Below are 10966 nucleotides of genomic sequence, written 5' to 3'. Positions count from 1 at the left end.
TCTCTCTCTCTCTCTCTTTCTGTCATCATTGAATATTAGAAATCATTTTCGTATTATTTTTTATCTTATATTTCTCTCAATTAATGTTATTTAATGTTATTAAATCTGAAGCAGTTCGTATTTTTAAGCCGTATAATATAATATTTAGTTATTATGTACTTAAAAATATCCAGAATTTGTCAATCAATTAAAATTCTTAGATATGTAGGTATCATTATTTATTTTTGTGTTTACTTAATAAGCATATTCATTTATTACAATAAAAAAATTATCTGATTGAAAATAGACGAATTAGAATTTTCTGGTTAAATTTATTAGAATTCTAGTTGAGATAATCGAAATTGTGGTTCTCATACAAAAAATCTACTAGAATTCTTATTTTTACCAGAATAATTATATTAATCAGAATTCTAGTTATTCAATTAGAATTCTAATAGAACCAAAAAATTTTAATTTGTCCATTTTTCACCAGAATTACTATTTAATCCAATCAGATCATTTTTCTCAGTGTGTAAATTGCTTTTAAACACATAGAAAACATTTCCATAAAATATAATAAATTCTTTTTTACTCTTCTTCTATTCTCTTACCCTCCCTTCGACGCATTGATGTCTTCCCTCATTCACGTTGCCTCTCACAGAGGAGCGGTTTCTCGCCCTCAGATGAATTCGCATTCCAATTCACTGTTAAGTTTGTCGATAAGTACTCGGATTGTGAGTCACTCATCTAGTACACGGGGTTGTTCCCGTCAACGACTAAGGATCGCGAGGGAAGAAAGCGTATCGTGGATAAGGGAGGAAATTCGTGCTCGATTAAGAAGGGATAGTATGCGAAGTATTGCAACAGGATTAACTACATCCAATCTCTAATTACGCAATGTTTTTAATGCTCTTTCGTTTAATAGAGTTTTTTTTATATACGTCATACATGAAGATTATAATTTTGTATCATTCTTATGTGTAAAAGAACAAATATTTCTATAATGTAGAACAATTAATCAAAATTTTTCCATCGTTAAATATTAGAAATCATTTTTGTAACATTATTTTATTTCGTTTCTTCTATTTCTATGAGTTATTGAATTTGGAATAATTAGTATTATTTTTAAAAGGCACATTATATTCACCTATACTTGAAAATATTTAGAATGTGTCAGTAAATTAAAATTCTTTGATACATCATGCTGCAAAAATAATAAATGAACATTTCTACTGCTGTGCTTGTCCATAGAGAAAAATTAATTATCAAAATAATACTTTAAAGTAAAGATTTTAAAGTTATTTTAAAGATTTTTTAAAATAAGATTTTAAAGTTATTTTAAAATAATTCTAAAATTCTCCAGTAACAAAATTAATAATTATTTCGTTAAGACAGAAAATACGTATCGGATGTGCATTACTATGCTTTCTGCGACGTCCATCTTTCGCTTACCCCTGATGAGTGTCTCATTGTCGGCACAGCAGCGTCGAAGGTTGCTCGCGGATGAGTATATTTCACGTTCACGAGCGCGGATCGTTCGCTATCTGAAAACGTACAGGCCAACATCCGCGTTGCGCGCCTAAAGAGAGCAAAGAGATGGCGATGCCGTACGACGGGCAACATGCCAATCTTGCGCGATGCCTTTTATTGCTGTGATAAGCGGCCTGTGTCCCCTCCATCTCAACCCCCGTGCCACGCCGACGAGACCGGCAAAATATTACAAATGTAATCTTTACTTCTGCGCCTTAATGGACATTTTCTCGCCGTTGCGGCGCGTGTTACGCGCCCGGCGATTCTCACACTCGTAAGGTTTGACAGAAGGTGTCTCCTTTATGGCCGAGACGGAAAAGAAACGCGATAAGCCCCCGTCAACAAGACCGCGAGCTGTATTACGAGAAACGATGGCGCTTGAGATAAATGCCTCTTAGCGTTTTGCTCGGCTATCGCGATAAGTTCACGGATAATTTCCGTCGTTTAGTCACTTAGAACGATTTACTTCACTGTTTTTACTCAACTTCTTTACTATTATTTATTAATATCTAATAATCTAAAATTGTTAAAAAAAGCTGTCACTAATTGTAATTTATTTGATACATTTACTGAATTAAATTTTTCATAATTTTTTTATTTTTATGTTTTAAGTATCCTGCTTTACTTTAAAAGTAAAGAAAGAAGTTTGTTGAATAGTTTCTTGATTGATCAATTTTTTTAAAACAGGATTGAAAACAATTTATTGAAAGGATTCAATATTCTCACATTTGGTATAGATATTATCTAGAGATTTTGATGCGCCGCAAAAGACATTTGTTATTTCTAATTATATTATGGTTGATTTCTTGATGTTGTAACAGGATGTTCGAGAAGTACGGCGCAGCGAAGCTTGAATTACGCCAAGTCTCACCAGTTCAGGAAGACTTAAAAACTTTGATCCATCTCTACCTATAAACCCCGTTCCGAGCAGGACTTCAAGTTCTTCCTCAGATAAAACGAAGCTTGGCCCGTCACCGAGTAAAGAATTTAACGAGATTTCAGTCAATCTTACTCAAAGTAAAGTCCGCTTTTGTGTTAAGCAAAATTGCTTACAAAGTGTTCAGATAATGCAAATATATTGTATAGAATGTTAAGCAATTTTATGACGAGATAAGGTGAGAAATTTCACATTTTTACTCCCTATTATATGTAACAGCCTTTCAATTTTAATGAAGATATCAATCAATGAAGTTAATTGAAATATTGTTAATTGTCAGATTGCGATAAATCTTTAAGGACGGACAAGAATTTCTGCTCCCTTTATTTATCGACGGCAGGCGGGTTTAAGTTATAGATGCAAATTAAAACGCTCATTCATCTTATGGTAATTACACGGTTGGGATTTGCAAATCCCTTGAACTTTCTTCTAACTTTCTCCTACCGTCTTCACTTGAGGTAAGCTTACACATCGTCATATCGTATCAATGTAAATTAAGGAATTCGTTGCATTTGTCGCAAAATAATGTAATAACCTCAATAGTTTTATTTACTTTAAAAATAAATAAGATACTTTTCAGCTTAAAATTCAAAGATTGTTACTAAATTATATAATATACCAATGTAATAATAATAATTCTAGTAATAACGATAATCATTACGCAATTGAGTAGATAATAGAAAACAGATGTAAAAACAAAAAGCCACGAATACACGGCTGCGTTTCAACATGCACTTTACCAGATTTGCCCAGAGTTTGCATTCATATACATCGCAACAGCGGAAAATCGCGAGATGATCCCGTAGGTTTATCTTAGTTAGAATAGAAGGGATTAGACTCCGGCTTCTCGCAGGCGGCAGTTATTTTCAATTATCCTTCCGCCCCCTTCGGAGCTGCAGCTTTTCCCACCCTCGGTCGTTCCTAGCCGCTCCTGGTCCGCTCTCGGGGGTGTGTAATGTATGCGAGATAAAGGCCGAAGAGGCGCCGTCGTAGACTAAGATATTACAGGGAAATGGTATAAGGTGTGGAACGTAGCGGGTGGAGGTGGTGGCTGGCAGGTTCCCCGCGTGGTGGAGAGGGCAAAGGGGTGCCCATAACTTATCGCAGATTTAAGGCTCTTAGACTTAAGGGACTCTAATAATAATATAGCGCCATTCCGACACCGTTATAAGGAATCGCGCGTATAGCCGGAATTGTGTACTTCGGCGGAGTCCCACGGATCGTGGACGTGTGTGCGTGTATTTCCGGACGTTGTAATAGCGCCGATCGTTACGGACTGGAATAATTTTTACGGCGTTGCTACTGAAGCGTTATATATGTCTGATAACTACCTCGTTAAAATTTAGACGAAATTATTGAATGAGGAAAGATGATGATGTGAAAGAAAATAGAAAAATTTGTGAGATAGAACGAAGTAAGATTTTGCATGATTTTGTTCAAAGAAATATATAGGTTTCTAAAACATTTATATATACAATTTATATAATTTGTTTTATATCGTTAAAATCTTTAAAAAACTACACATTTAAATTCAGAAAATATGTCTATTTTTAGATTTTAAATTCAGACACATTTTATTCATATCTGTATTTTCTCGTGTATCTTGACAAATTGCTAAATGTTCCACGCGTCTCAGATTTTCTTATAAGACATCTTCAAAGAACACAATCTCTGTGCTAGGTGCAGCAACGAGAGGAACGGTTAGATAATGCAAAGAAGAAGGGCCGATGGGCAACGAAGAGAGAGATTTAAGATGGCGCGGCGCCGCGGTAAACAAAAGCCGCGATAAATTTCGTAAGTCGCCGAATTAATAAAAGATTACACCGCGGTTACTGCGGGCACCCGCGAGATAAGAAGACTCTCTTGGCGGAGCCTCGAGACCGCAGCTAAATCATCGGATATCTTGCCCTGCGATACATAAACCACCCTTCAGGCTTACTACGTATACGTTGTATACAACCCCCGCGCGTTATCTTCGCCAGGACGACGATGCTCCGACTTCGTATAGTCAATTCTCTAAAAGAAACCCGGATATTGGTTCTCTCGCGACGCTTTCATAAGAAATCGCGAAAAATCATATCGATTTATAAAGAGATAATATATTTATTATCTGAAAATGTTCAAATTAACAGTATAGTTACCTTAAATGAAGAATTAGTAAAAACAAAGACTTGATATTAATTTTCCTTGTAGTATGTATCGTTCATCTACTTCTTAGCAAACGAAAAAAATTAATTTTACGGCGACAGTTTATTAACTGTTTAATATTATAATTAAGAGATACATAACAAAACTATATTCTATATATGAAAATAAAGAGATTAATTATTATTTAAATATTTTTAAAAATGGAACGGATTTCTGGATCTTTTGCTACACACACACACACATTTTTGTTCTTATATAAATATTTGTATAAGTTACGTAGACATTATTATTACCACAGTAGCACAAATTGATTCATTCATGTGCGACGTATCGCGGGATCTCTATATTTACTTACTATTACGGGATAAGACGTCGCAGGAACTGATGGACAAATATATAGGTCCTTTATTAATTGGCAAGCAGGACACTTTGACAGACAGCTGGGGATGGGTGGAAGACCGAAAGCTTTGCTTTGATGTTCGAGGACCGCGGTCCATTTCGTACTGCAAAGCTCAATTAATTAATTGGCGAGAGAGTGAGCGCGCTTATGAGTCCAACAGTTTCAAGACAACGTTAAATATTTCTTTGGTAAACGACTGGCAATTTTTTAACTTTGCGCGACTTGCCGAGACGACGCGATAGTTATATAAAATAAAATCTAAAATAATCCTTAGACTACGGGTCGTTCGTGCAACAGTCTTGAGATGATAAGATCCTAATCTTTTGCCCCTACGCTGGAAACGTTAAACTGCGCTGACTGCAAAACGCAGATCCAGCCGTACTCGTTTACGCGACTAACTTACGATGATAAATTATTAAGGAAATCAGTAAGAGAGAAACTCTGGACTTAGTGAAGTGAAAGATATATGCGAAGTTTGTACTTCAGCGCGATTATCTCCTTTCAAACTGACCTCGCGACACCGTTGCAATTAGACATACCAAACCTGGATATTTTCAAAGCTTTCTTCCTTTTAAAAGGAAAGAAAACCTAGTTCAACAAATTATTGTCACTTATTTGATTTGTTAATTTATTGACATATTGGAATTAATCTTAAAGAATTAGTGTCAAGTAATCAGAGGTTTCGAAATAATAAATTCTACCAACAACGCTCCGTGCCATAACTATTTAGTAGCAGAATAGAATATAACAAAATTTAATCGTATTTGAAAATTAATCATTTGCTTATAATAAAAAATATTGCTACTGTAATAATCAATAGAAATTTAAAATAAAAAGTTATAAGATACAAAAATAATGTCTGCATCTTCATCTTTAATTCTTCATTTTCTTATTTTCTTTTATTTCATCAAAGATTCTTTTACTCTATTATATCAGCATTCACCTTCGACTTCTTTTCAAAGACGATTAGACTTACCGAAGTAACACGCGTGTTTAAGATCGATTATCCTCTTTTAATATTCTCTCTCGATTTATCATTTTCGACGCGATCTAGTTTCACGATGACATTAACCCACGCGATCTTTGACGCGTTGATTTTTCACATGACGTCGACCGCGAATGTTCGTTAAACGTTAAGTCCGCGGCATTAAGACACGGTGGACGGCAAGTAAGAAGGAGGAAATCGCAACCGAAGAGGAGGAGTACGAGGGAGAACGAGTCGAAGGAGGAAAAAGAAGAAGAAACGAGCTGAAGGCACAGTGGCGGCCACCAGAGGCGGTGATCTATGATGGGATTACCGGTGGCGGTATTTCTTCATAACCGTTTCTCCGGGTCGCCTCTCTCTTTTCTCTTCTTCTTCTCACTTCGGCCATCCTCTTCGTCCCTTCGGCGACGTTCTCTCCTAGCTGCGGCTGGCTCCAGCAGGTTCTCACCGCAAGCAGCTCCTCGGCTTCTTCGGTACTGCCTATATCTCCCTACGTCGGTAACGTACACGCCCCCGCGCGCGCGTTCAGCTCGCGGGGGGTTGTATCTTAATAACATTCATGAGCTCAGATATACCCGCCAGATTTATTGCTCCGGCACCCGCGGATTCTGCGAAGACCTGCGAACCGACCTCCGTCCCTTCTCCTTGCGCACTTCCTTTCTTACGCTCCTTGGTCCTCCGCACTACGCTTCCTTCGTTTTTCTCGTCTTCAGGATCACCCTACGTCTCTAGACTCGCGATTTTACCCTCCTTATAGACGAATGTAATTTGACGGCTGAAGTTGTAAATTTTATTTGAAATAATTTAATTGAAAAGGATTATGATTTTGAGGAAAAATAGAGAAAAAAATGCTACCGGATATGCATATATTTTTTTAAGTCTCTAAAAGTTTATATGCTCTAAAAGTGACTCAGTTACTGATTATTATTACTGAAAAACAGTAAATATTCATTGATGATTACATCAGTTGTAGTATAGCACTGAATTCAGTAACTATAAGTATAACACTAAAGTCAGTAGGGAATGCAAATATAATTAATTAATTTACCAAATTGACTGATAAAAAAAATATTAAAACCTTTAAAACAGCAGAGAAACTGTGCCATACGTGTATAATTATGTATATTGATATGTACTTCACCAGTATACGTTGGTTAATTTCGTTTCATAATGCTTTCAAGCACTTCCGCGAATCCCTCTCATTATAAGACTGAATTATGCTAGGTCATGAGTGATTTAGTGACGGTTTTCATAAACGAGTTCTCGATATCGGTTTTAACTACCGCCGCGCGAGCTTTAATTGGGTCAAACGCACGGATGAAAAGCAACGTCGTCTCCGCGTGATACGAAACCACTGTGGCTTCGCTTTTATCCGTTTATCAATTGAGTCTCCCCCGTGAGACACCCTCACTACCTATACCGCCCACCCTCCGTGCCGTGGCAGACGCCGTCGACGGCTCTGTGTTTCGAAATTTATGGCTTGCTGTATATTACACATGAATCGCATTTCCAGTGCCGTTGTGTATTCGGCATTAAATGCATAGCATTAACTATTATCGATTCAATTCGATCGACTGACGCGAAAAGCAAAACGTCCTCAGACAACACATGTTTCATTTTCTCTCATAATTTTGCACAACGCCGGAAAAAAGATAATAAAAGTAACGGAAAATCAGTCAAATGATTGTTAGCATGCATTATTCTGTTACGAGCTCGTTAATTATATATAATTATCCAAAAATTCGATACTCAAAATACTATAACAAGAAAGTTTTCAAAGAATTAAATAAAAAAGTTATTTATTAATTTTTATTTTAAGCAATAATTTCTGAAATATAAGGGTTTAAATATGACTAATTACACACACAAATTATATACGTTCAGATAATAGTCGCTTGTGAGTATTAATGAGCACGCTGAAGTGAGCCCTCATTAGTACAATTTACATCTTTTAATAATTTAATTTGTTATATTACGTACTCCAAATTTGGTCTAAGATTGTTTTAAGACCAACCGATAATTGACATACAGTTTGCTTGAATTGGAAATTGTAAAAATTCACACAAAATATTACTAAGCACCAAGATCCTTGACCAAATACGGTCCTCTTCACTCATTTGTTTTGAATCTTTCATTTTTATTTTATATTGTTCTTTTAATAAGTTGTTACATTTGAACCAATTTATTAAAGGGCGTGATATTTAGAAGAGTAAACTATTTCCGATCAAATCGTAATCGGACAGAAAGCATCGGCATTTCCTTCTCAAGGAAACGAAGCTCGACGCGGGTTACATCGTGAAGCGCGTTTGCGTGCGCGTTCGATCAACGTGTGTGTCTACGTGGGTGTAGTATAAGCTCCTCTCCTTGCTGCGCAAGGCAATACAGATTTATGTAAGTATTTAGCACGGGCTCTTTGCTTTATCGCGAGTCGCCCAGCCAAGACGTCCTCGGCCGCCGGTGTAACCGCCGTCTCACCCCCGGTCTGACCGTCCGAAAATTTTCAATTATTTTTTCTTTCCTCTTTTCTTCGGCTTTTTGCTCTCTTCCGTGGTCCCGTGGGACTCCCGGAGATGCCCGACTGCTGATTATCCGGCCGTCTGGACCGTGAAAGAACCCTAAACTGCGTTGATATCGCTGTCCTTACCGCGATTACACGATAATCTATTGCCAAGAAATACTTTTTATTGGAATTTAAGAAAAGCATTTAAATTTTTAAGTATAAAAAATTGACTCTAATATCTATAAATTTTAGAAAAAAAATATCGTGAGAAAAAATGCAAAAAGGTCTCAATTTTAAAAAGATATTTCATCAAACATATCTGTAACATTAAATCTTAATTAATACCGTTGAAAAAGAAAAATATCCAAAATATGTCTTTAATCTAGATTTTATCATGCGATTAAAAAATAGTAAAAAACTAAAGGGATGTTTTTGTATTAATTTGAATAAAGCTAATTAAGGGGATTATAAACATTACAAAGATTTTGGCCACTATATTTAAGCGAAATTCTTACTGATAAAAACGTAGTCGGTCGTCAACTTGAGCTTTAAAAGGGTCGTCTTCATAGGCTTCACGAAAATATATTCAGATATTACACGTGTAACGTTAAACCTGGCAATAAATAAACACGGGGGGTAAGAAAGATCGCCCGGAGTCAGCCGGCGAGGAAATATGTGCGCAATATCCTGATCCTTCCACAGTTAGCTTCAAGTCGCGGCTTCCTTGCGGAGGATACGAGCGCTGGATCAAAAAGACGTGCGCGCGTGTACAGCGGATTGAAGGATTCTGTTTGGCCAACCATGAAAAGGCTAAAAGCCATCGGTATCGTATCAACAACCCCTCCGTTCGAATCCTGATCTCCTTTAGGAATGGAACTTAAGCCGCATGGCATTTTCTCTTGATCCTAGTAAAAGAAGAACTAATCAGTGTCCTCGAATTTATCGAAAGCCTCGGTACACTCGTGACATTGATCTTCATCCCCTTGCGATCCATCCTGGATACGGATGTGTCTCGTTCAAATAGAAGTTTGACGATATTTTATTTCAAGCAGACGTGCATGAAAATTAAATTTAAATATTTCGTCACATAAGAGATTACGTTTTACTTCACTTCGTTTTACTTTAAATTAGATATATTTGTAATTTACACATCAATGTTTCTTGTGAAAAATATAAAATGTATCATTTATTTCTAAATTATGAATAACGCTTTAAAAAATTTAAATGTATATTTTAAAAACACTTTATATATATGCTATTTACAAAACAAAAAGAATGTTCAAGAAAAGTGTAGAATATACAATGTAATATTTAAAAAAGTAAAAATAAAATAAAATTAAATCATAACGCAACAGATTATACTTCAAGTTTCAAAAGAAATCTTTTTATATTATATCCCAAATCTTACGATTCTTTTTTTATTGGTTTACAGCGCTCTTCCCCCTTGTTATATCCTCCTATCCCACAACGCATTCACGTTCGCCAACAAACCCCAACCCATCCGGTGATCTATCCGCCTGTGAAGCGAGCTAATCGCCGGGGCCTCCGCGTAAGCGCTTTCTTACCACGTGCAAATAACGGTCATGCGGATGCAGGGCACCGGTAGATCCTGCACGGAGACGGAGGGGGAGGGGACGGATGTGGCGGAGATGTTGGTGCTCGGTCGATCTTAATGCTGTCTTAAGCCCACCGGAGCGCGACATAAATTATGTATCGTCCGGGCGTAAGATGCCGCCAAGATCCCAGGAGCACCTGGTATTCCTGGTTCGGCTCACGGTTTCTCTCCAAGCTATCGCTTGCTCTCCATCCCCTACCCCCCTACGGTTTATGTACGCGGGCGCATCCCTACTCCTATTTCCACATCACCGGGGGTCCCTAAATTTTCTCGAAGTCTATAAGGGTTAAGGAATTAACTGCGGCTGCTGGCTGGACCAACCGTTCGGGCCTACGAGCTTCTGATATGCCAGGGTGGTTGCCTCCGGGGCTTAATAACTGGGGTGAGGATCGCTCACCGACGGAACGAGCGAGAGAGATGGATGGTAGAAGGATCTTCGCCAAAGGCCATTACAAGGATTTCTTTTATTTACGGTCGCGAAAGAAGCTCCCGCGTTGGGCGGGCTAAGTGGTATGATCTCCTCTCCTTGGGCTTTACTCTCGCGATAGATCTTGACCAATGATCGCTAAGCGTCCACTCTCCGAGGCTTAATATCCCCGTCCGATCGTGTAACATTCGGCAGTAGATCAATTAAAGCGTCGTCGCTGAGTCCGAAATCACAGTAGTATCACTACTGTGATTTCTACCCTTTTAAGCTTTCATGGAATTAAGATCGATAGTGACTCTATTATTATGCTTTCGGTTTTTAAGATATAAAAATTCTATGCCAACTTTTTCCGTTCCTTCTGTCGCGAAAAAGTTAATTTTTGATGCAGTACGTTCTTCAAACATTTTAAAGCGTAAATATAAAAAAGTAAATATATCTAAAAATG

The sequence above is a fragment of the Mycetomoellerius zeteki genome, unplaced genomic scaffold (assembly GCF_001594055.1).
Source record: "Mycetomoellerius zeteki isolate Tzet28-1 unplaced genomic scaffold, Tzet1.0 scaffold211, whole genome shotgun sequence".
Lineage (NCBI taxonomy): Eukaryota > Metazoa > Arthropoda > Insecta > Hymenoptera > Formicidae > Mycetomoellerius > Mycetomoellerius zeteki.
The sequence above is the reverse complement of the archived record's forward strand: the minus strand, read 5'-3'. Positions refer to the sequence as shown.